The sequence below is a fragment of the Rhinopithecus roxellana genome, chromosome 10 (assembly GCF_007565055.1).
Source record: "Rhinopithecus roxellana isolate Shanxi Qingling chromosome 10, ASM756505v1, whole genome shotgun sequence".
Classification (NCBI taxonomy): Eukaryota; Metazoa; Chordata; class Mammalia; order Primates; family Cercopithecidae; genus Rhinopithecus; species Rhinopithecus roxellana.
The window spans coordinates 55,730,901-55,758,746 of record NC_044558.1 but is presented as its reverse complement, the minus strand read 5'-3'; positions in this window follow the sequence as shown (position 1 = coordinate 55,758,746).

The following is a 27,846-nucleotide window of genomic DNA, read 5'->3' as shown; positions in this document are numbered from 1 at the left end:
TAAGAGCCAAAGAAAACCATAACTGTGTACCACATATCAAACCATAAGAAGCTCAATCAGAAATCTTAAAAGCACTCAGAAAAAGCAGGCACATTATTGTGCACAACCAGACGAACAATTGATGGTTTTAGTAGAAAGTGGAAGCCAAAGGATAACGGAATAGTACCTCCAAAGTGCTGAAGAAAAAAGCTTCCATTTCAGAGCTGTATACTAAGGAAAATAAAGGCAAAGTAAACAAAAGCAATTAAATGTTATTGGCAGCATAACTTCATAGTAAGAAACACTGCAGAAAGTTGTTATAGTTGAAGGAAAATGATTCCAAATAGAAAATGGAACACTTATACACTTTTGGTGGAAGTGTAAATTAGTTCAGCCATTGTGGAAAGCAGTGAGGTGATTCCTCAAATAGCTAAAAGCAGAACTATCATTCAAACCAGCAATTCCATTACTGTGTATACATCCAGAGGAATAGAAATAATTTTGGGAATATAAGTCATTCTACCATAAAGACACATGCACACAAATGTTCATGGCACTATTCACAATAGCAAAAACATAGAATCACCCTAAATGCTCATCAATAACAGGTTGCATAAAGAAAATGTAGTACATATACACCACATTTGGTTTCTGACAAACAGAAAAACCAAATACCAGATGTTCTCACTTATAAGTGGGAGCTAAATGATAAGAACTTATGAGCACAAAGAAGGAAACAACAGACACTGCAGTCTACTTGAGAGGGGAGGGTGCGTGGAGGTAGAGGAGAAGAAAAGATAACTATTGGGTACTGTGCTTAATACCTATGTGAGGAAATAGTAATAATATGTACAACAAACCCCCAACCCATGACACATGTTTACCTATGTAACAAACCTTCAGAAAAATACAAACCAAACATTACAGTTAAAAAAAAGAAGATGCATGCAACTGACAAAGACATGAAGAGTGAAAAAACGTAAATGTAAAAGACTACAAAACAAAAATTTTAAAATATGTTTTGCTGAGTTTAAAATATGCATACAAGTATAAAACATGATAATAATTGCACAAAGAGCAAAAAAATCTACATAAAGGTATACTATTTTAAGTCATTCCTGTAAATCTTATGTTGTTCAGGTTGTGGTTAAAAATACTAACTAAGCGGTAAAAAGTCAAATAATAAATGTTGTACTCATTACTGAAACCATGAAAAGAATATTACAATATGATAAAACTAAAATATTAATAGATAAGAAAAATGGAACAATAAAACATGCTTAATCTAAATGACTTTATGAATGTATTAATAAGAATGAAGAACATGAGGCAAATAGAAAATAACTAGCAAGATAGTAGACATAAAACTCATTATAATTATTAGAGTAAATACTTTGTAATTGCTGATAAATATAAAAATGTGAGGTCCATTCCAAAATGGCCAAATAAGAAGAGCTTAGGTCTGCAGCTCCCAGCGTGATTGACATAGAAGACGGGGGATTTCTGCATTTCCAACTGAAGTACCTGGATCATCTTATTGGGACAGGTTGGGCAGTGGGTGCAGTCCACGGAGGGCGAGTTGAAGCAGGGCAGGGCATTGCCTCACCTGGGAAGCACAAGGGCTCAGGGGATTTTCCTTTCCCAGCCAAGGGAAGCCGTGACTGGCTGTACCTGGAAAAACGTGACACTCTCACCCAAATCCTGTGCTTTTCCCATGGAGAATTTCTGGCAGACCAGGAGATTCTCTCCCTTGCCTGTCTTGGTGGGTCCCACGCCCACGGAGCCTTGCTCACCGCTAGAGCAGCAGTCTGAGATTGACCTGCAAGGCTGTAGCTGGGCGTGGGGAGGGTCATCCACCATTGCTGAGGCTTGAGTAGGTAAACAAACTGACCTGGAAGCTCAAACTGGGTGGAGCCCACTGCAGCTCAGCAAGGCCTACTGCCTCTATAGACTCCACCTGTGTGGGCAGAGCATAGCTGAACAAAAGGCAGCAGAAACTTCTGCATACTTAAACATCCCTGTCTGACAGCTTTGACGAGAGCAGTGGTTCTCCCAGCAAGGTGTTTGAGCTCTGAGAACAGACAGACTACTTCCTCAAGTGGGTCGCTGACCCCCGTGTAGCCTAACTGGGAGACACCTCCCAGTAGGGGCCAACAGACACCTCATACAGGCAGGTGCCCCTCTGGGATGAAGCTTTCAGAGGAAGAATCAGGCAGCAATATTTGCTGTTCTGCAGCCTCTGCTGGTGATACCTAGGGAAACAGCATCTGGAGTGTACCTCCAGCAAACACCAACAGACCTCCAGCTGAGGGACCTGACTGTTAGAAGGAAAACTAACAAACAGAAAGGAATAGCATCAATATCAACAAAAAGGACATCCACACCAAAACCCCATTGGTAGGTCACAATCATCAAAGACCAAACATAGATAAAACTCCAAAATGGGGAGAAACCAGAGCAGAAAAGCTGAAAATTCTAAAAATCAGAGCACCTCTTCTCCTCCAAAGGATCACAGCTCCTCGCCAGCAATAGAACAAAGCTGGACAGAGAATGACTTTGAAGAGTTGACAGAAGTAGACTTCAGAAGGTCAATAATAACAAAATTCTCCTAGCTAAAGAAGCATGTTCTAACTCATCTAAAGAAAGCTAAAAACCTTGAAAAAAGATTAGATGAATGGCTAACTAGAATAAACAGTGTAGAGAACACCTTAAATGACCTGATGGAGCTGAAAACCATGGCACAAGAATTTCCTGACACATGCACAAGCTTCAATAGCTGATTCAAGCAAGTGGAAGAAAGGGTATCAGTGATTGATGATCAAATTAATGAAATAAAGCGAGAAGACATGTTTAGAGAAAAAGAAAAAAAGACATGAACAAAGCATACAACACATATGGGACTACATGAAAAGACCACATCTACATTTGTTTGGTGTACTTGAAAAGGAAAGAGAGAATGGAAGAAAGATGGAAAACACTTTTCAGGATATTATCCAGGAGAACTTCCCTAACCCAGCAAGGCAGGCCAACTTCAAATTTCCTGAATTTGAATACAGAGAATAGCACAAAGATACTCCCAGAAAAAAGCAATCCCAAGACACATAACTGTCAGATTCAACAAGGTTGAAATGAAGGAAAAAAATGTTAAGGGCAGCCAGAGAGAAAGGTTTGGTTACCCACAAAGGGAAGCCCATCAGACTAACAGCAGATCTCTTGGCAGAAACCCTATAAAGACAGAAGAGAGTGGGGGCCAATATTCAATATTCGTAAAGAAAAGAATTTTCAATCCAGAATTTCATATCCAGCCAAACTAAGCTTCATAAGTGAAGAAGAAATAAAATCCTTTACAGACAAGAAAATGCTGAGAGATTTTGTCATCACCAGGCCTGTCTTAAAAGAGCTACTGAAGGAAGCCCTAAACATGTAAAGGAACAACCAGTTCCAGCCACTGCAAAAACATGCCAAATTGTAAAGACCATCGATGCTAGGAAGAAACTCCATCAATTAATGGGCAAAATAAACAACTAACATAATAATGACAGGATCAAATTTACACATAACAATATTAACCTTAAATGTAAATGGACTAAATGCCCCAATTAAAAGATACAGACTGGCAAATTGAATAAAGACTCAAGACCCATCAGTTTGCTGTATTCAGGAGACCCATTGCACATGCAGAGACACATATAGGTTCAAAATAAAGGGATAGAGGAAGATCTACCAAGTAAATGGAAAACAAAAAAAGCGAGGGTTGCAATCCTAGTCTCTGATTAAAAAAAGACTTTAAACCAACAAAGATCAAAAGAGACAAAGAAGGCCATTACATAATGGTAAAGGGATCAATTCAACAAGAAGAGCTAATTATCCTAAATATATATGCACCCAATGCAGGAGCACCCATGTTCATAAAGCAAATCTTTAGAGACCTACAAGGAGACTTAGACTCCCACACAATAACAATGGGAGAATTTAACACCCCACTGTCGATATTAGACAGATCAATGAGACAGAAGGTTAACAAGGATATCCAGGACTTGAACACAGCTCTGCACCAAGCAGACCTAATAGACATCTACAGAACTCTCCACCCCAAATCAACAGAATATACATTCTTCTCAGCACCACATCGCACTTACTCAAAAATTGACCACATAGTTGGAAGTAAAGCACTCCTCAGCAAATGTAAAAGAATAGAAATCGCAACAGAATGTCTCTCAGAACACAGTGCAATCAAATTAGAACTCAGGACTAAGAAAATCACTCAAAACCGCACAACTACATGGAAACTGAACAACTTACTCTTGAATGACTACTAGGTAAACAATGAAATGAAGGCAGAAATAAAGATGTTCTTTGAAACCAGTGAGAATAAAGACACAACGTACCAGAATCTCTGGGACACATTTAAAGCAGTGTGTAGAGGGAAATTTATAGCACTAAATGCCCACAAGAGAAAGTAGGAAAGATCTAAAATTGACACCCTAACATCAAAATTAAAAGAACTAAAGAAGCAAGAGCAAACAAATTGAAAAGCTAGCAGAAAGCAAGAAATAACTAAGATCAGAGCAGAACTGAAGGAGATAAAGACACAAAAAACCCTTCAAAAAATCAATGAATCCAGGACCTGGTTTTTTGAGAAGATCAACAAAATTGATAGACCATTAGCAAGACTAATAAAGAAGAAAACAGAGAAGAATCAAACAGACCCTATAAAAAATGATAAAGGGGATATCATCACCGATCCCAAGGAAATACAAACTACCATCAGGGAATACTATAAACAACTCTATGCAAATAAACTAGAAAATTTAGAAGAAATGGATAATTCCTGGACACATACACCCTCCCAAGACTAAACCAAGAAGTTGAATCTCTGAAAAGACCAATAACAGGCTCTGAAATGGAGGCAATAATTAATAGCCTACCAACCAAAAAAAGTCCAGGAACAGACGAATTTATAGCCAAATTCTACCAGAGGTACAAAAGGAGCTGGTACCATTCCTTCTGAAACTACTCCAAACAATAGGCAAAGGGAATCCTCCCTAACTCATTTTATGAGGCCAGCATCATCCTGATACCAAAGCCTGACAGACACAACAAAAGAAGAGAATTTTAGACCAATACCCCTGATGAACATCGATGTGAAAATCCTTAGTAAAATACTGGCAAACTGAATCCAGAAGCACAACAAAAAGCTTATCCACCATGATCAAGTGGGCTTCCTCCCTGGGATGCAAGCCTGGTTCAGCATACACAAATCGATAAATATAATCCATCACATAAACAGAACCAAAGACAAAAACCACATGATTATCTCAATAGGTGCAGAAAAGGCCTTTGACAAAATTCAATAGCTCTTCATGCTAAAATCTCTCAAAAAACTAGGTGTTGATGGGACGTATCTCAAAATAATAAGAACTATTTATGACAAACCCACAGCCAATATCATACTGAATGGCCAAAAACTGGAAGCATTCCCTTTGAAAACTGGCACAAGACAGGGATGCCCTCTCTTACCACTCCTATTCAACATAGTGTTGGAAGGTCTGGCTAGGGCAATCAGGCAAAAGAAAGAAATAAAGCGTGTTCCATTAGGAAAAGCGGAAGTCAAACTGTCCCTGTTTGCAGATGATATGATTGTATATTTAGAAAGCCCCATCGTCTCAGCCCAAAATCTCCTTATGCTGATAAGCAACTTCAGCAAAGTCTCAGGTACAAAATCAGTGTGCAAAAATTCACAAGCATTCCTATACAGCAATAAGAGACAAACACACAGTCAAATTATTAGTGAACTCCCATTCGCTATTGCTACAAAGAGAATAAAATACCTAGGAATCCAACTTACAAGGGATGTAGAGGACCTCTTCAGGGAGAACTAAAAACCACTGCTCAACGAAATAAAAGAGGATACAAACAAATGGAAGAACATTCCGTGTGCACGGATAGGAAGAATCAATATCATGAAAATGGCCATACTGCCCAAGGTAATTTATAGATTCAATGCCATCCCCATCAAGCTACCAAGGACTTTCTTCTCAGAATTGGAAAAAACTGCTTTAAAGTTCGTATGGAACCAAAAAAAGAGCCTGCATTGCTGAGACAATCGTAAACCAAAAGAACAATGCTAAAGGCATCACACTACCTGACTTCAAACCATACTACAAGGCTGCAGTAAACCAAACAGAGATATAGACCAATGGAACAGAACAGTGGCCTCAGAAATAACACCACAGATCTACAACAATCTGATCTTCAACAGACCTGACGAAAACAATAAATGGAGAAAGGATTCTCTATTTAGTAAATGGTGCTGGGAAAACTGGCTAGCCATATGTAGAAAGCTGGAACTGGATCCCTTCCTTACACCTTATACAAAAATTAATTCAAGATGGATTAGAGACTTAAATGTTAGACCTAAAACCATAAAATCCCCAGAAGAAAACCTAGGCAATACCATTCAGGACACAGACATGGGCAAAGACTTCATGACTTAAAACACTAGAAGCAATGGCAACAAAAGCCAAAATAGACAAATAAGATCTAATTAGACTAAAGAGTTTCTGCATGGCAAAAGAAACTACCGTCAGAGTGAACAGGCAACCTACAGAATGGGAGAAAATTTTTGCCATCTACCCATCTGACAAAGGGCTAATATCCAGAATCTACAATGAACTTAAACAAATTTACAAGAAAAAAACAAACAACCTCATCAAAAAATGGTCAAAGGGTATGAATAGACACTTCTCAAAAGAAGACATTTATGCAGCCAACAGACACATGAAAAACTGCTCATCACCACTGGTCATCAGAGAAATGCTAATCAAAACCACAATGGGATACCATCTCACACCAGTGAGAATGGCGATCATTAAAAAGTCAGAAAACAGCAGATGCTGGAGAGAATGTGGAGAAATAGGAATGCTTTTACACCGTTGGCGGGAGTATAAATTAGTTCAACCATTGTGGAAGACAGTGTGGCAATTCCTCAAGGATCTAGAACTAGAAATACCGGTTGACCCAGCAATCCCATTACTGGGCATATACCCAAAAGATTATAAATCAGGCTACTATAAAGACACATGCACACATATGTTTATTGTAGCACTATTCATAATAGCAAAGTCTTGGTACCAATCCAAACGTCCATCAATGATAGACTGGATTAAGAAAATGTGGCACATATACACTATGGAATAATATGAAGCCATAAAAAAGGATGAGTTCATGTCCTTTGCAAGGACATGGATGAAGCTGGAAACCATCATTCTACACAAACTATCACAAGGTCAGAAAACCAAACACTGCATGTTCCCACTCATAGGTAGGAATTGAACAATGAGAACACTTGGATACAGGGCAGGGAACATTGCACACCAGCGCCTCTTGTGGGGTGGGAGGCTGGGGTAGCGATAACTTAAGAGAAATACCTAATGTAAATGACAAGTTGATGGGTGCAGCAAACCTACATGGCACATGTATACCCATGTAACAAATCTGCATGTTGTGCACATGTAGCTTAGAACTTAAAGTATAATAATATATATGTATGTATATACACATTTATATGTAAATGTTACTAGACTTAACATGATAATGAAAAGATAAGCATTATCAGAACCAATTTAAAATTTTTATTATTACGAGAGAAAATTTTTTTTTCTTTTTTTTTTTATTATACTTTAAGTTCTAGGGTACATGTGCATAATGTGCAGGTTTGTTACATATGTATACTTATGCCATGTTGGTGTGCTGCACCCATCAACTCGTCAGCACCCATCAATTCATCATTTATATCATGTATAACTCCCCAATGCAATCCCTCCCTCCTCCCCCCTCCCCATGATAGGCCCCAGTGTGTGATGTTCCCCTTCCCGAATCCAAGTGATCTCATTGTTCAGTTCCCACCTATGAGTGAGAACATGCGGTGTTTGGTTTTCTGTTCTTGTGATAGTTTGCTAAGAATGATGGTTTCCAGCTGCATCCATGTCCCTACAAAGGATGCGAACTCATCCTTTTTTTTTTTTTTTTTTTTTTTTTCTTTTTTTTTTTTTTTTTTTTCTTTTTTTTTTTTTTTTATTATTATACTTTAAGTTCTAGGGTACATGTGCATAACGTGCAGGTTTGTTACATATGTATACCTATGCCATGTTGGTGTGCTGCACCCATCAACTCGTCAGCACCCATCAATTCATCATCTACATCATGTATAACTCCCCAATGCAATCCCTCCCTCCTCCCCCCTCCCCCCTCCCCACGATAGACCCCAGTGTGTGATGTTCCCCTTCCCGAGTCCAAGTGATCTCATTGTTCAGTTCCCACCTATGAGTGAGAACATGCGGTGTTTGGTTTTCTCTTCTTGTGATAGTTTGCTAAGAATGATGGTTTCCAGCTGCATCCATGTCCCTACAAAGGACGCAAACTCATCCTTTTTTATGGCTGCATAGTATTCCATGGTGTATATGTGCCACATTTTCTTAATCCAGTCTGTCACAGATGGACATTTGGGTTGATTCCAAGTCTTTGCTATTGTGAATAGTGCCGCAATAAACATACGTGTACATGTGTCTTTGTAGTAGAATAATTTATAATCCTTTGGGTATATACCCAGTAGTGGGATGGCTGGGTCATATGGTACATCTAGTTCTAGATCCTTGAGGAATTGCCATACTGTTTTCCATAATGGTTGAACTAGTTTACAATCCCACCAACAGTGTAAAAGTGTTCCTATTTCTCCACATCCTCTCCAACACCTGTTGTTTCCTGACTTCTTAATGATTGCCATTCTAACTGGTGTGAGATGGTATCTCATTGTGGTTTTGATTTGCATTTCTCTGATGGCGAGTGATGATGAGCATTTTTTCATGTGTCTGTTGGCTGTATGAATGTCTTCTTTTGAGAAATGTCTGTTCATATCCTTTCCCCACTTTTTGATGGGGTTGTTTGCTTTTTTCTTGTATATTTGTTTGAGTTCCTTGTAGATTCTGGATATTAGCCCTTTGTCAGATGAGTACGTTGCAAAAATTTTCTCCCATTCTGTAGTTGCCTGTTCACTCTGATGGTAGTTTCTTTTGCTGTGCAGAAGCTCTTTAGTTTAATTAGATCCCATTTGTCGATTTTGGCTTTTGTTGCCGTTGCTTTTGGTGTTTTAGACATGAAGTCCTTGCCCATGCCTATGTCCTGAATGGTACTACCTAGGTTTTCTTCTAGGGTTTTTATGGTATTAGGTCTAACATTTAAGTCTCTAATCCATCTTGAATTAATTTTCGTATAAGGAGTAAGGAAAGGATCCAGTTTCAGCTTTCTACTTATGGCTAGCCAATTTTCCCAGCACCATTTGTTAAATAGGGAATCTTTTCCCCATTTCTTGTTTCTCTCAGGTTTGTGAAAGATCAGATGGCTATAGATGTGTGGTATTATTTCTGAGGACTCTGTTCTGTTCCATTGGTCTATATCTCTGTTTTGGTACCAGTACCATGCTGTTTTGGTTACTGTAGCCTTGCAGTATAGTTTGAAGTCAGGTAGCGTGACGCTTCCAGCTTTGTCCTTTTGACTTAGGATTGTCTTGGCAATGCGGGCTCTTTTTTGGTTCCATATGGACTTTAAAGCAGTTTTTTCCAATTCTGTGAAGAAACTCATTGGTAGCTTGATGGGGATGGCATTGAATCTATAAATAACCTTGGGCAGTATGGCCATTTTCACGATATTGATTCTTCCTATCCATGAGCATGGTATGTTCCTCCATTTGTTTGTGTCCTCTTTGATTTCACTGAGCAGTGGTTTGTAGTTCTCATTGAAGAGGTCCTTTACATCCCTTGTAAGTTGGATTCCTAGGTATTTTATTCTCTTTGAAGCAATTGTGAATGGAAGTTCATTCATGATTTGGCTCTCTGTTTGTCTGTTACTGGTATATAAGAATGCTTGTGATTTTTGCACATTAATTTGGTGTCCTGAGACTTTGCCGAAGTTGCTTATCAGCATAAAGAGATTTTGGGCTGAGACAATGGGGTTTTCTATATATACAATCATGTCATCTGCAAACAGGGACAATTTGACTTCTTCTTTTCCTAACTGGATACCCTTGATTTCTTTCTCTTGCCTGATTGCCCTAGCCAGAACTTCCAACACTATGTTGAATAGGAGTGGTGAGAGAGGGCATCCCTGTCTTGTGCCAGTTTTCAAAGGGAATTTTTCCAGTTTTTGCCCATTCAGGATGATATTGGCTGTGGGTTTGTCATAAATAGCTCTTATTAATTTGAGGTACGTTCCATCAATACCGAATTTCTTGAGCATTTTTAGCGTGAAGGTCTGTTGAATTTTGTCAAAAGCCTTTTCTGCATCTATTGACATAATCATGTGGTTCTTGTCTTTGGTTCTGTTTATATGCTGGATTACGTTTATTGATTTGCAAATGTTGAACCAGCCTTGCATCCCAGGGATGAAGCCCACTTGATCATGGTGGATAAGCTTTTTGATGTGCTGCTGAATCCGGTTTGCTAGTATTTTATTGAGGATTTTTGCATCGATGTTCATCAGGGATATTGGTCTAAAATTTTCTTTGTTTGTTGTTTCTCTGCCAGGCTTTGGTATCAGGATGATGTGGGCCTCATAAAATGAGTTAGGGAGGATTCCCTCTTTTTCTATTGATTGGAATAGTTTCAGAAGGAATGGTACCAGCTCCTCCTTGTACCTCTGGTAGAATTCAGCTGTGAATCCATCTGGTCCTGGACTTTTTTTGGTGGGTAGGCTATTAATTGTTGCCTCAATTTCAGAGCCTGCTATTGGTCTATTCAGGGATTCAACTTCTTCCTGGTTTAGTCTTGGAAGAGTGTAAGTGTCCAGGAAATTATCCATTTCTTCTAGATTTTCTAGTTTATTTGCATAGAGGTGTTTATAGTATTCTCTGATGGTAGTTTGTATTTCTGTGGGGTCGGTGGTGATATCCCCTTAATCATTTTTTATTGTGTCTATTTGATTCTTCTCTCTTTTCTTCTTTATTAGTCTTGCTAGCTGTCTGTCAATTTTGTTGATTTTTTCAAAAAACCAACTCCTAGATTCATTGATTTTTTGGATTTTTTTTGTGTCTCTATCTCCTTCAGTTCTGCTCTGATCTTAGTTATTTCTTGCCTTCTGCTAGCTTTTGAATGTGTTTGCTCTTGCTTCTCCAGTTCTTTTCATTGTGATGTTAGAGTGTCAATTTTAGATCTTTCCAGCTTTCTCTTGTGGACATTTAGTGCTATAAATTTCCCTCTACACACTGCTTTAAATGTGTCCCAGAGATTGTGGTATGTTGTATCCTTGCTCTCATTGGTTTCAAAGAACATCTTTATTTCTGCCTTCATTTCGTTATGTACCCAGTAGCCATTCAGGAGCAGGTTGGTCAGTTTCCATGTAGTTGAGCGGTTTTGATTCAGTTTCTTAGTCCTGAGTTCTAGTTTGATTGCACTGTGGTCTGAGAGACAGTTTGTTATAATTTCTGTTTTTTACATTTGCTAAGGAGTGCTTTACTTCCAATTATGTGGTCAATTTTGGAATAAGTGCGAAGTGGTGCTGAGAAGAATGTATATTCTGTTGATTTGGGGTGGAGAGTTCTATAGATGTCTATTAGGTCTGCTTGGTGCAGAGATGAGTTCAATTCCTGGATATCCTTGTTAACTTTCTGTCTCGTTGATCTGTCTAATGTTGACAGTGGAGTGTTGAAGTCTCCCATTATTATTGTATGGGAGTCTAAGTCTCTTTGTAAGTCTCTTAAGGACTTGCTTTATGAATTTGGGTGCTCCTGTATTGGGTGCATATATATTTAGGATAGTTAGCTCTTCCTGTTGAATTGATCCCTTTACCATTATGTAATGACCTTCTTTGTCTCTTTTGATCTTTGATGGTTTAAAGTCTATTTTATCAGAGACTAGGATGGCAACCCCTGCTTTTTTTTGTTCTCCATTTGCTTGGTAGATCTTCCTCCATCCCTTTATTTTGAGCCTATGTATGTCTCTGCATGTGAGATGGGTCTCCTGAATACAGTAGACTGATGGGTCTTGACTCTTTATCCAGTTTGCCAGTCTGTGTCTTTTAATTGGAGCATTTAGTCCATTTACATTTAAGGTTAATATTGTTATGTGCGAACTTGATCCTGCCACTATGATATTAACTGGTTATTTTGCTCGTTAGTTGATGCAGTTTCTTCCTAGCCTCGATGGTCTTTACATTTTGGCATGTTTTTGCAATGGCTGGTACCGGTCATTCCTTTCCATGTTTAGTGCTTCCTTCAGGGTCTCTTGTAAGGCAGGCCTGGTGGTGACAAAATCTCTAAGCATTTGCTTATCTGTAAAGGATTTTATTTCTCCTTCACTTATGAAACTTCATCCCCAGAGGTGGAGTCTACAGAGACAGGCAGGTTTCCTTGAGATGCTGTGAGCTCCACCCAATTCGAGCTTCCCAGCAGCTTTGTTTACCTACTTAAGCCTCAGCAATGGCGGGTGCCCTTCCCCCAGCCTCGCTGCTGCCTTGCGGTTAGATCGCAGACTGCTGTGTTAGCAATGAGGGAGGCTCCATGGGCGTGGGACCCTCCCAGCCAGGTGTGGGATATATTCTCCTGGTGTGCCCATTTGCTTAAAGCGCAATATTGGGGTGGGAGTTACCCGATTTTCCAGGTGTTGTGTGTCTCAGTTCCCCTGGCTAGGAAGAGGGATTCCCTTCCCCCTTGCACTTCCCAGGTAAGGCGATGCCTCGCCCTGCTTCAGCTCTCGCTGGTTGGGCTGCAGCAGCTGACCAGCACCGATTGTCCGGCACTCCCTAGTGAGATGACCCCAGTACCTCAGTTGAAAATGCAGAAATCACTGGTCTTCTGTGTCACTCGCGCTGGGAGTTGGAGACTGGAGCTGTTCCTATTCGGCCATCTTGCTCCACCCCATGACTCAAGTTTCTTCCTTCTGATAAAACAATAGAATATTCTTCTAATTTGCATTATGCATTGTATTATCTGTTTTTCTACTTACCTATTTCCTCTGGGCCTCTATTTAATCCAATTTCCATTGGTAAGACTTGCAACCTCAGTCTCCTAAAGATTTTCATCACTTCATACCAACGATGATTTGTTAGCCATCCTCTTTCTCTCTCTCTGCTCTTCAATCCTTGCCAAAACCTCATTAGCTGTTATGATTCATGGATCTAAAGCACCATTCTGATCATAAAAGAAATCTTACATACCAGAAATGTTGCGTTGTTAAATCAGATCCAACATGAATTGTAAACTTTGCTCATTGTTTCCAAAGACACCGGTGATAGCAAGTTATAGGTCAAGCATTTCCCTTTGAAAAGGCTCGGGACTCACAGGTGCAGCTTTCATAAAATGTCCATATATTCCTATGAAGAATTTGATATGATTTGGATCTGACATTAAGATTTAAGTGATGCATTTGGAGCATTGTTTGAAAAAAAGGAGCCACTTCAGTTATAAAGCATCTCATTTTTATGCACCATTAGTTACATCACTTACAAATCATTTCCCAGTAAGCCCCATGACCCTTAAGTCCAAAATTCCAGGTTTATTAACAATAACCAACATTGAAAAACTGTATAATCCTGCTAGAAACACCTCATTGAAAAGTTCTCTTGGCTAAGTATGTTCCTCAGGAGGTCTGTTATTAATTAAATCCCTGGTAAAAGGAATTTCATGGGGTCACGTTTTCCTTTCTTTCTCAGACATCCCTAGGAAAGGGATAAAATAAACAGTAGGCTTGCTACTAACTCATTCTTAACCCTCAATTATGTGCTTAGCCAGACTGATTTTTATAAAATTGATATGAGTGTCATTACCTAGGAGGGTATACTCAGACACACTTCTGAAAGCTTAGAACAAGAGTAGATTATAGGTTACAGCTATAAAATATATAGAAACACACTATGGAGATCAAATTAACTAATTCCTCACTTTTTGTGGGTTCATGGTATGACGTACTCTCTTATTTAATCATCCACAAACCTTATAGTACATGGAAAACACATTTTACAACATACAATTTTTTAAAAAATAGAATCATAAAGATTAATAATGGATTTTCCTCCAAACTATTGCAGTTAATTCATAGCAAGGTCTCAGTTATAACTCATATTCAGGTGGGAAATGACGTTGTTAACGTGCATTCATGAAGCGCTCACCTTCTGTGGTTCTCATAATACCACATGTTCCTGATTTCTCTCCTATTTAGGTTTCTTCCTAACCATCTTCATTCATGTATACCTTAAATGAGATTGTTTCTATAGTTTTCCTCAGGCACCATCAAATTATTTTTTAATATTCTTTCCTCAGATAAACTCTCTTATCATCATGCCTCTTAGTATCACTGCTCTGAAGCTAACTTTTGGTTATTCTTATTCCTGAACTCCAAAAGACATTTCTGAATACATAGATGACTTTACTTTTTTTCTTACTTTAAATCAAACACATATGCAGAAGCATTTTATATATCCATGTGTAAAATATACATGGTACAGCCTTTCTGAAGGATCCCTTAATGTATACAGGTGTGAACAAATTCTAGGCCTAACTCTGAAACACATAGCCATGGTTCATAACAAAAATAGCCTTAGCAAAGGCTTAAAATATTCAGCTGATACTTGAGCCAACACTGCAGAAAGCAATACTGAGTTTGTAGTCTGAGACTAACAGGGTTGATTACTGGCTAAAAAAAAAAAAAATGGTTTACATCTCCCAGAAGAATATAACATAACCCAGAGTTTAAGCAATGTAATATTCACAATGTACAAGATCTAATCCAAAATTACTGGATATGCAAAGAACCAGTGAAATGTAGACCATCCAAAAGGCAAGCACTTACTGAAAGGAAAATTGGTAGGTACCAAGTCAAAGATGACCAAGATATTGGTATTTTAAATCAGTCTATACAATTACACTTTGTGAGATACAATAAGATACTCAAAATAAAATGTTAAGAAACCTCAGAAGATAAATAAAAATTCTAATGAAAGTATTAGAAATGAAAGATACAATATATATCTGTAAAATTAACTCTTTCGGCTTATTAACAGACTAGAGATTACAGAAGAAAAAGGGAATGATCTTGAAATTAGAAGAATAAAAATTATCTAATCCTTAGAGGGAAATTGAGTTTTTTTTAATTACAGATATTCTTGGATTTAGGTGCAATGTCAAAATCTAGCCTAAGTGTAATTTGAATCCCAGAAGGAGATAAAAGAGAAAATGAGGCAAAAAAAAATTGTTTAAGTAAACTAAGGCTAGAAACTTTCCATATCTTGGGAAATAAGTAAATGTATAGATTTAAGAAGGTTGGTATATAATCAGCAGAGTAAACAGACAACCTGCAGAATGGGATAAAATATTCGCAAACTATGTACCTGATGAAAGGCCAGAGGGCTTCCCTGGAGGCCACCATCACAGACGCTGAGCAGTGCAGGGAGCTGGCCATCAGGGATGCCAACACCAAGCTGTCTGAGCAGGAGGCTGCCCTGCAATGGGCTAAGCAGGACATGCCACAGTAGCTCTGTGAGTACCAGGAGCTGATGAAAGTCAAGCTGGCCCTGGACATCGAGATCGCCACCTACAAGAAGCTGCCGGCAGGCGAAGAGAGCCGACTGGAGTCTGGGATGCAGAACATGAGTATCTATACAAAGACCATTAGTACTAGTGGCTATGCAAATGGTCTGAGCTCGGCTTATGGGGGCCTCACAAGCCCCGGCCTCAGCTATGGCTTGTTCAGCTGCACCAGCTCCCCAGGGCCGTTGTTGTGAAGAAGATCGAGACCTGTGATGGAAAGCTGGTGTCCAAGTCCTCTGACCTCCTGCCCACGTGAACAGCCATGGCAGCCCCTCCCAGCCTGCCCCTCCTGCAGGTGCACCAGAGTCTATGAGGGGAGGTTGCTGTGCAGAGGAGCACAGGGATAGGGAGACCTACACTGAGCCTCAGCCCTAGCCCTCAGCCCACCCACAAGGGGGAGTTTACTGCCTGGGGGACCCCCTTTGCCCATACCTCCAGCTACAAAACAATCCTTTTTTTTTTTTACAAAATAAAACCTCAGCTAGCTGTGCAAAAAATAAATAAATAAATAAATAAATATAATAATAATTCCATTAAAAAGTGGGCAAATGATATGAACAGATATTTCTCAAAAAAAAGATATACAAATGGCCAAAAATTATATGAAAAAATGCTCAACATCACTAATCATCAAGAAAATGCAAGTTAAAACCACAATAAGATACCACCTTACCCATTCTCCACCCCCAGAATGGCCATTATTAAAAGGTCAAAAAACAATAGATGTTGGCATGGATGTGGTAAAAAGGGAACACCTACACACTGCTGGTGAGAATGCAAATAAATACAACCTCTATGGAAAACAGCATGGAGATTTCTCACAGAACTAAAAGTAGATCTACCACTCAATGCAGCAATTCCACTAGTGGGTATCTACCCAAAGGAAAAGAAGTCACTATGTTAACAAAGACATCTGCACACACATGTTCATTGCAGCACAATTCACAATTGGAAACATATGGAACCAACCTAAGTCTCCATCAACCAATGAGCCAATAAAGAAAATATGATATGCACACCATGGAATGCTACTCAGCCATAAAAAAGAATGAAATAATGTCTTTTGCAGAAACTTGGATGGAACTAAAGTCATTATTCTAAATGAAGTAATTCAAGAACGAAAAACCAAATGCAACATGCTCTAATTTATAAGTAGGAGCTAAGTTATAAATGTGCAAAGGCATACAAAGTGGTATAATGGACACTGGAGACACAGAAGTGGGGGGAGTAGTGTGATGGTTAATATTGAATGTCAACTTGATTGGATTGAAGGACACAAAGTATTGTTCCTGTGTGTGTCTGTGAGGGTGATGCCAAAGGAGATTAACATTTCAGTCAGTGGTCTAGGAGAGGCAGACCCACCCTCTATCTGGGTGGGTACCATCTAATCAGCTGCTAACACCTCTTAAAAGCAGGCACAGTAATGTGAAAGGACTAAACTGGTGAGAGACTTCTGGCTTCCATCTTTCTTCAGTGCTAGATGCTTCCTGCCTTTGAGCATCAGACTCCAAGCTCTTCAGCTTTTGGGCTCTTGGACCTACACCAGTGGTTTGCCAGGGTCTCTTGGGCCATTGGCCACAGACTAAAGGCTGCACTGTCAGCTTCCCTACTTTTGAGGTTTTGGGACTCGGACTGGCTTCCTTGCTTCTCAGCTTGCAGACAGCCTATTGTGGGACTTTACGTTGTGATCATGTGGGTCAATACTCCTTAATAAACTCCCTTTCATATGTACATCCATCCTATTTGTCCTGTCCCTCTAGAGAACTCTAATACAGATTTTGGTACCAGGAGTGATTCTAGAGGAACAGGATATTAAGGATGGAGTTCTTTCATTGGTTTTGGGGTTTCTGGAGTTGGCCGCTTAATATGATTAGACCCAAAAATGCTAAGGATTCTATTTCTAACAGTATGAAAAATACTGATAGTCCTTGGTGTGAACTGTTGAGAGAGTTATGCAAAATAAACACATTTAATACTCCTACTTCACCACTTGTGAGAGGCAAGGAGTTTAGTGACTCTACACATAATACCTTTGACCATATGTGGAGAACCAAGGAATATAATGAAGTTTTTTGGTTGCTCCTAAGTTCACTGGACAAAGTGATGAAAGAAAACCATAAACTCAGGGATTCTATCTGCTGTCTCCAGGCGCACATATTGAGCCTCAACTTCTAAGATTGTCCTGAATGAGGGTCTTATCTCCAATAGAGAAAGAGTTGAAATTATGGAAAATCAGACACAAGCTTTAATCATGCCAATGGCTGACCTGCAACAAAAGGTGCATGCACAGCCTTGCCAGGTGTCTACTGTTAAAATGAGGCCATTGGTTGGGGAAAAAACGGGACCCTGCAACTTGGAATGGGGATGTATGGGAGGACCCTGATGAGGCTGGGGGCACTAAGCTCCTAAATTCTGATGAGGCTTTTTTGCGAGAGGAAACAGCCTCCCCACCCCCAGTGGTGGCAATATCCCCTCCCCACCCATGCTGCCATCAGCCTTTCCACCTTTGTCTCAAGAGATTAACCCTGCACTGCCTGAGGCAATAGTGATGCTTCCCCTCATGCAGTTGCCAGGCAAGATATTGCTGATTTTCCTCAGTACCCACTCCCAATGCCCCTGACTGCTTCTAGACCTGTAGTTAAAGTTCAGCATACCCCTAGAGGTGAAGGTCTAGTGTAACCCATGATAAGGTGCACTACACTTCAAAAGAATTGCTTAAGTTTTCTAATTTATATAAGCAGAAATCTGGAGAACAGAGATGGGAATGGATATTAAGGGTGTGGGATAATGGTGGAAGGAACATAAAGTTGGATCAGGCTGAATGTATTGGTTTGTGCCCACTAAGTAGGGATTCCGCGTTTAATATTGCAGCTTGGGGAGTTAAAAAAAAAAAAAAGGGTTCTAATAGTATATTTGCTTGGTTAGCTGAAATATGGATTAAAAGATGACCCACTGTAAGCAAGCTGGAAATGTCTGATCTCCCTTGGTTTAATGTAGAGGAAGGGATCCGAAGGCTTAGGGAGATTGGGATGCTAGAGTGGATTAGTCACCTTAGACACACTCATCCCAGCCGGTCCAGAAGACACATCCTTGACCAATACTTGGCAAAATAGATTTGTGAGGGCAGCACCTGCATCCTTGAAGAGCTCTGTGATAGATCTTCTCTGTAGGCCAGATCTTACAGTGGGAGTCACAATCACTCAACTACAAAATTTAAACACAATGGGAATCGATGTGGCAGGAGCCAAGTGGCATGTATTCATCTATTTTCACACTGCTGATAAAGACACACCCGAGACTGGGCAATTTAAAAAAGAAAGAGGTGTAATTGGACTTAGAGTTCCACATGGCTGGAGAAGCCTCACAATCATGGAGGAAGACAAGGAGGAGCAAGTCATGCCTTACATGAATGGCAACAGGCAAAGAGAGAGAGAGCTTGTGCAGACAAAACTCGTTTTGAAAACCATCAGATCTCATGGGACCCATTCACTATCATGAGAACAGTGCAGGAAAGACTCGCCCCCGTAATTTTGTCACAACTCCCACCGCATTACTCCCACAACATGTGGGAATTGTGGGAGTTACAATTCAAGATGAGATTTAGGTGAGGACACAGCCAAACCATATCATTCCACCCCTGACGCTACCAAATCTCACGTCCTCACATTTCAAAATCAATCATGCCTTCCCAACAATCCCTCAGTATCTCACATCCAGGTCACGTTGATGCAAGAGGTGGGTTCCCATGGTCTTGGGCAGCTCTGACCCTGTGACTTTGCAGGGTGTACCCCCTCCTGGCTGCTTTCAAGGGCTGACGCTTAAGTGTCTGCAGCTTTTCCAGGCAGTATATAATCACACATCTGGCCATTTCCCTTTGTCACTGTCCTTCAGGTGTATCCTAGAAGGGGGCTATAAGTGCTGCAGCTGTGCCCAATTTGCCAGCAGCACAGATCAACATGGAGCCTTCAATATGGCACCATTCCTCAGGGTGATCAGCCAGCTACTTGGTGGCAAGTTGATTATATTGGACTTTTCCATCACAGAAAGGGCAGCAGTGTGTCTTCACCGGAATGAACGCTTACTCTGGATATGGGTTTACCTATCCTGTGCTCAATGCTTCCGCCAAGACTACCATCCGTGGACTCATGGAATGCCTTATCCATTGTCATGGTATTCCACACAGCATTGCCTCCTACTAAGGCACGCACTTTATGGCTAAAGAAGTGTAGCGGTGGGCTCATGCTCATGGAATTCACTAGTTTTACCATGTTCCACATTATCCTGAAGCAATTGAATTGATAGAACCACTGTCTATGGCCTTTTGAAGTCACAATTACAATGTTAACTAGGTGACAATACCTTGGAGGGCTGGGCAAAGTTCTCCAGAAAGTTGTGTATGCTCTGAATCAGTGCCCAATATATGGTACTGTCTCTCCCATAGTCAGGATTCATGGGCCCAGGAATCAAGGGGTGGAAGCGGAAGTGACACCACTCACCATCACCTCTAGTGATCACTACCAAAATTTTTGTTTCCTGTTCCTGCAACATTACATTGTGATGGCTTAGAGGTCTTAGTTCCAGAGGGAGGAATGCTATCACCAGGAGACACAACAATGATTCCATTAAACTGGAAGTCAAGATTGTCACCTGGACACTTTGGGCTCCTCCTATCTCTAAGTCAACAGACTACGAAAGGAGTAATGGTGTTGGCTGGGGTAACTGACCCAGACTATCAAGATGAAATCAGTCTACTTCTCCACAATGGAGGCAAGGAAGGGTAGGCATGGAATACAGGAGATCCCTTAGGACATCTCTTAATATTACCATGCCCTGTGATTAAGGTAAATGGAAACAACAGGCCAATTCAGGCAGGACTATAAATGGCCCAGACCCTTCAGGAACAAAGGTTTGGGTCACTCCACCAAGTAAAAAATCATGACATGCTGAGGTGCTTGTTGAAGGCCAAGGGAATACAGAATGGGTAGTAGAAGAAGTTAGTCATCAATACCAGCTATGACCACATGACCAGTTGCAGAAACAAGGATTGTAATTGTCATGAGTATTTTCTCCTTAGTTTGATAAGAACATATTTGTGCATGTATACATTTTTACTAAGAAAATATCTTCCTTTTGGTTTCCTTCTTTTTGCTTCATCTTGTGACATAAGATTTATTAACATCATATCAGCATTTAAGTGTTGTTAACTTTATGTAATAGCATTTGGGTTGGGGATTGGTGCATTTCCAGTTGTATGAAGGATAGTTGTATTACGTTAGGTATAATTATGACCTTATTATTGTCTTTATTTGAAGATTATGTATGATTTCAGGAGATATCTGTGGGTTCAAGTTGACACGGGGTGAATTTGTGATGGTTAATATTGAGTGTCAACTTGATTGGATTGAAGGATGCAAAGTATTGTTCCTGGGTGTGTCTGTGAGGGTGTTGCCAAAGGAGATTAACATTTCAGTCCGTGGTCTAGGAGAGGCAGGCCCACCATCATCCTGGGTGGGCACCATCTAATCAGCTGCCAGTGCCTCTAGGATAAAGCAGGCAGAGGAATGTGGAAGGACTAGACTGGTTAAGTCTTATGGCTTCCATCTTTCCTCCATACTGGATGTTTCCTGCCCTCGAACATCGGACTTTAAGTTCTTCAGGTTTTGGACTCTTGGACCTACACCAGTGGTTGGCCTGGGTCTCTTGGGCCTTTGGCCACAGACTGAAGGCTGCACTGTCGACTTCCCTACTTTTGAGGTTTCAGGACTCGGACTGGCTTCCTTGCTTCTCAGCTTGCAGATGGCCTATTGTAGGATTTCACCTTGTGATCAAGGAGAATTTATTAATTCTCCTTAATAAACTCCTTTCCATAAGTACATCTATCCTACTGGTCCTGTCCCTCCAGAAAACCCTAACTAATACAGGTGGGAAGGGGATAAGGATTGAGAAATTACCTATTGGGTACAATGGACATTATTTGTGTGATAGGTACACTAAAAGCCATGACTTCACCAGTATACAATTCATTCATGTAACAAAAAGCCACTTGTACCACTAAAGTTATTGACCTAAAAAAAAAATTTTTTTTAAAGAACCTTGGCAAACTCACAGCATGATAAATACAAAGAAAATCCCATCTAGACATACAACCAAAGTATAGAAAAGTACTAAAAATGTGACCTATAAAATAAAATATAAGGAGCCAGGCATGGTGGCTCATGCCTGTAATCCCAGCAATTTGGGAGGCTAAGGCAGGTGGATCTCTTGAGGCCAGGAGTTTGAGACCAGCCTGGCCAAGATGGGGAAAACCCATCTCTAGAAGAGACAAAAATTAGCTGGGCGTGGTAGTGCACGTCTGTAATCCCAGTTACTTGGGCTACTCGGGAGGCTGAGGTACGAGAATCCCTTGAACCCACAAAGCAGAGATTGCAGTGAGCCAAAACCATGCCACTGCACTTCAGCCTGGGCAAGAGTGAGACTAGGTCTCAAACATATATATAAAAATAAATGTGTGTGTATGCGTATATATATATGTGTATATACATACATATACTACATATATACTACATATACTACATATATGTATATATACTACATATGTATATATACACACATACATTTCTTTATATAAATGATAAACATAAATATAAAAATATAAATTTTAAAATGCAAAAATAGATTAAAATCATAAATATATAAAAGACCAATATATATTTAAAAATTTATAAAAGTCTGAAAGTTTATTCTACAAAATATTAATAGTAGTTATCACTTTGCCTTTTCCACTGTTACAAGAATATAAAAAATTGTTTTAGAATATAGAATAGAAATAATTATCTAATTTTTTCTCTCATTATCTGAATAGCTATATTTACACTAATCTACCTATTTTACAGGATTGCTAAATTGGAAAGGGGAGTCCTCAATGTCTTAAAAATGCCTAACATGATGCTGAAACAAGAAATACAAAATAAAAGTGCTTCTTGTGTTGTAATCTGATACTTATTGTTGCACACCTGGCCCTGCTTCTTACACGACTGTCGATTAAACATGTCCCTGAGGACATTTTCCTCAGTGCAGCCTCTTCTGTACTGTATCCCAAAAGTCTATTACACAAAAGACTCATCATTAATATTTTAGATAGGGCCACAAAGGATATCTTTGGTTTTTCCACTTATTTGAAAATTGGCCGTATTTTTTTAAAAGGCAATTTTGTCAATGAGAAATATATCCCTCTGTCAGAAAAGTGAACATCAACTTTTCCAAAAACAGTAAGAGATATTTTCCTGGTCATTTAAATTATTGTTTGCTTTGCAGTTACAAAGAGTAAAGAAAATATTTCCCAGTTTTAAGAGAAAGTAAGATTTCTGGTGAGAAAGACTCCACCTTCTGTGGTTGGTGGAAGATAGTGAAATGTGCATTTGCAGAGCTCTGAATGCGAGTGTGGACTGAAAAGAATAAGCTACCACAGCTCATCCACCTATATCCACTGTAAGATACCCCTGGATTCCCTTGGCAACTTTAGGGTTCAGCAAACATCTGAAGCCATGATTATTATGGAAGTACTTTTTATCTTTTCTCTTTTCCTATATTGAACTTTAGAATGATGTTTCCTGTGAGAAAATTGTCTTTTTCCTCTGAGAAAAAGAGTGAAGAATCAAATAGATGCAATAAAAAATGATAAAGGGGATATCACCACTGACCCCACAGAAATACAAACTACCATCAGAGAATACTATAAACACCTCTAAGCAAATAAACTAGAAAACCTAGAAGAAATGGATAATTTCCTGGACACTTACACTCTCCCAAGACTAAACCAGGAAGAAGCTGAATCCCTGAATAGACCAATTAAAAAAATATATTTTATTAATAGTTTCAACATCATTTAAAAAGTGTGGCTTTTTACATGAGTAACAAATATATAATAGTCAGTGAAAACCTATTGATATGTATCTACACAATAAAAGTGATCTAAATGTATTGTGATTTTGTGGGACACCCCTAACTACCCCTCTGCCACAATCTTATCCTCACTTGAAACAAAAACTGCATATAAAATATGTAATTTTTCCTTCATTAAGTGACTTATCTGCTGATGTTTTATCAGTCGGTGACCCTGCCCTCTAATAGTCTTTTACATTTTAATGTAACCTAATTTTTCATCTCTGTTTCTAAATCAATGTCAATTAGTACCATGACAGTGCTTTTATAATGTGGAATATTAATGATTGTAAAAATATAGTTATGATTTTGAAAGAAAAGATACTGTCCTCAGTGCTTGTAGGTTAAACAAGGTGCCTCAACATGAATTGGATATCTGTGAATTCAGGTGGAAAGAACTGAATGGAGATTCCTGGGCTGCAGATTAAACTCATTTCTGTACCACAACTGGAAATGCTGTGGTTGCCCTTTTATGACCTTCAAGCTGGTGTGAAGGTCGAGGAGTCCAAATTTTAGGCAAACTGTGACTTTTTTATCCTCATTTCGTTCTCTGTAAACAAGTGGGAGCTGATATCTGCCCTTCCCTAATTAGGAAGGAAACATTTTAAGAGCAACCAAATGAAACTCTATGTCAGAATCTACTTGGTAGGGACCCTAAGGCAAATGCCTTTCAATTCAGTGTAGGAAATGAAGGCAGAAATAAAGATGTTCTTTGAAACCAGTGAGAACAAAGACACAACATACCAGAATCTCTGGGACACATTTAAAGCAGTGTGTAGAGGGAAATTTATAGCACTAAATGCCCAAAAGAGAAAGCTGGAAAGATCAAAAATTGACATCCTAACATCACAACTAAAAGAACTAGAGAAGCAAGAGCAAACACATTCAAAAGCTAGCAGAAGGCAAGAAATAATTAAGATCAGAGCGGAACTGAAGGAGATAGAGACACAAAAAACCCTCCAAAAAATCAATGAATCCAGGAGCTGGTTGTTTGAAAAGATCAACAAAATTGATAGACCGCCAGCAAGACTTATAAAGAAGAAAAGAGAGAATCAAATAGATGCAATAAGAAATGATAAAGGGGATATCACCACCGACCCCACAGAAATACAAACTACCACCAGAGAATACTATAAACACCTCTACGCAAATCAACTAGAAAACCTAGAAGAAATGGATAATTTCCTGGACACTTACACTCTCTCAAGACTAAACCAGAAAGAAGTTGAATCCCTGAATAGACCAACAGCAGGCTCTGAAATTGAGGCAATAATTAATAGCCTACCAACCAAAAAAAGTCCAGGACCAGATGGAATCACAGCCGAATTCTACCAATGGTAGAAGGAGGAGTTGGTACCATTCCTTCTGAAACTATTCCAATCAATAGAAAAAGAGGGAATCCTCCCTAACTCATTTTATGAGGCCAACATCATCCTGATACCAAAACCTGGCAGAGACACAACAAAAAAAGAAAATTTTAGACCAATATCCCTGATGAACATCGATGCAAAAATCCTCAATAAAATACTGGCAAACCAAATCCAGCAGCACATCAAAAAGCTTATCCACCATGATCAAGTGGGCTTCATCCCTGGGATGCAAGGCTGGTTCAACATATGCAAATCAATAAACGTAATCCAGCATATAAACAGAACCAAAGACAAAAACCACATGATTATCTCAATAGATACAGAAAAGGCCTTTGACAAAATTCAACAGCCCTTCATGCTAAAAACTCTCAATAAATTCAGTATTGATGGAACGTATCTCAAAATAATAAGAGCTATTTATGACAAACCCACAGCCAATATCATCCTGAAGGGGCAAAAACTGGAAGCATTCCCTTTGATAACTGGTACAAGACAGGGATGCCCTCTCTCACCACTCCTATTCAACATAGTGTTGGAAGTTCTCGCTAGGGCAATCAGGCAAGAGAAAGAAATCAAGGGTATCCAGTTAGGAAAAGAAGAAGTCAAATTGTCCCTCTTTGCAGATGACATGATTGTATATTTAGAAAACCCCATTGTCTCAGCCCAAAATCTCCTTAAGCTGATAAGCAACTTCAGCAAAGTCTCAGGATACAAAATTAATGTGCAAAAATCACAAGCATTCTTATACACAAGTAACAAACAGAGAGCCAAATCAGGAATGAACTTCCATTCACAATTGCTTCAAAGAGAATAAAATACCTAGGAATCCAACTTACAAGGGATGTAAAGGACCTCTTCAAGGAGAACTACAAACCACTGCTCAGTGAAATAAAAGAGGACACTAACAAATGGAAGAACATACCATGCTCATGGATAGGAAGAATCAATATTGTGAAAATGGCCATACTGCCCAAGGTAATTTACAGATTCAATGTCATCCCCATCAAGCTACCAAGGACTTTCTTCACAGAATCGGAAAAAACTGCTTTAAAGTTCATATGGAACCAAAAAAGAGCCCACATTGCCAAGACAATTCTAACTCAAAGGAACAAAGCTGGAGGCTTCATGCTACCTGATTCAAGCTATGCTACAAGGCTACAGTAACCAAAACAGCATGGTACTGGTACCAAAACAGAGATATACACCAATGGAACAGAACAGAGCCCTCAGAAATAATACCACACATCTATAGCCATCTGATCTTTGACAAACCTGAGAAAAACAAGAATGGGGAAAGGAGTCCCTATTTAATAAATAGTGCTGGGAAAATTGGCTAGCCATAAGTAGAAAGCTGAAACTGGATCCTTTCCTTACTCCTTGTACAAAAATTAATTCAAGATGAATTAGAGACTTAAATGTTAGACCTAAAACCATAAAAACCCTAGAAGAAAACCTAGGTAATACCATTCAGGACATAGGCATGGGCAAGGACTTCATGTCTAAAACACCAAAAGCAACGGCAGCAAAAGCCAAAATTGACAAATGGGATCTCATTAAACTAAAGAGCTTCTGCACAGCAAAAGAAACTACCATCAGAGTGAACAGGCAACCTACAGAATGGGAGAAAATTTTTGCAATCTACTTATCTGACAAAGGGCTAATATCCAGAACCTACAAAGAACTCAAACAAATTTACAAGAAAAAAACAAACAACCCCATCAAAAAGTGGGCAAAGGATATGAACAGACATTTCTCAAAAGAAGACATGCATGCAGCCAATAGACACATGAAAAAATGCTCATCATCACTGGCCATCAGAGAAATGCAAATCAAAACCACAATGAAATACCATCTCACACCAGTTAGAGTGGCAGTCATTAAAAAGTCAGGAAACAACAGGTGCTGGAGAGGATGGGGAGAAATAGGAACACTTTTACACTGTTAGTGGGATTGTAAACCAGTTCAACCATTGTGGAATACAGTATGGCAATTTCTCAAGAATCTAGAATTAGAAATACCATATGATCCAGCCATCCCATTACTGGGTATATACCCAAAGGATTATAAATCATGCTACTATAAAGATACATGCACACGTATGTTTATTGTGCCACTATTCACAATAGCAAAGACTTGAAATCAACCCAAATGTCCATCAGTGACAGACTGAATTAAGAAAATGTGGCACATATACACCATGGAATACTATGCAGCCATAAAAAAGGAAGAGTTTGTGTCCTTTGTAGGGACATGGATGCAGCTGGAAACCATCATTCTCAGCAAACTATCGCAAGAACAGAAAACCAAACACCACATGTTCTCACTTATAAGTGGGAACTGAACAATGAGATCACTTGGACTCAGGAAGGGTAACATCACACACCGGGACCTATTATGGGGAGGGGGAGGGTGGGAGTCATACTTGATGGAATTGACGAGTCATACTTGATGGCATTGGGAGTCATACTTGATGTAAATGATGAGTTGATGGGTGCTGACGAGTTGATGGGTGCAACACACCAACATGGCACAAGTATATATATGTAACAAACCTGCACGTTGTGCACATGTACCCTAGAACTTAAAGTATAATAATTAAAAAAAGAAGTACTATTAAGAAAGATATCTAAAATATCTCTAAAATCTCTAAAAATATCAATACTATAAGGAAGCATAGTGGAAGAAATTTCTAGGAATAAGATAATAAAAAGAAAAAAGAAAATTACAACTTGTCATTAAAAATATGTGACTAAAAGTACTGTAAATTGTGTTTACACTCAATAATATTCAAAACAATATTGTTCATAATAATCCAAATCAAAAACCCAGATATCCATCAGTAAAGAAGTAGATCAATAGATTGGCGTGTACACATATAGTGTAATATCAGATTACAGGAAATAAAAGGACTACTTCAGGTAAAAAAATAAATTAATTAATTGTAAAGCATTATGTTAAGAAAAACATGCCAGAAAAGAGTAT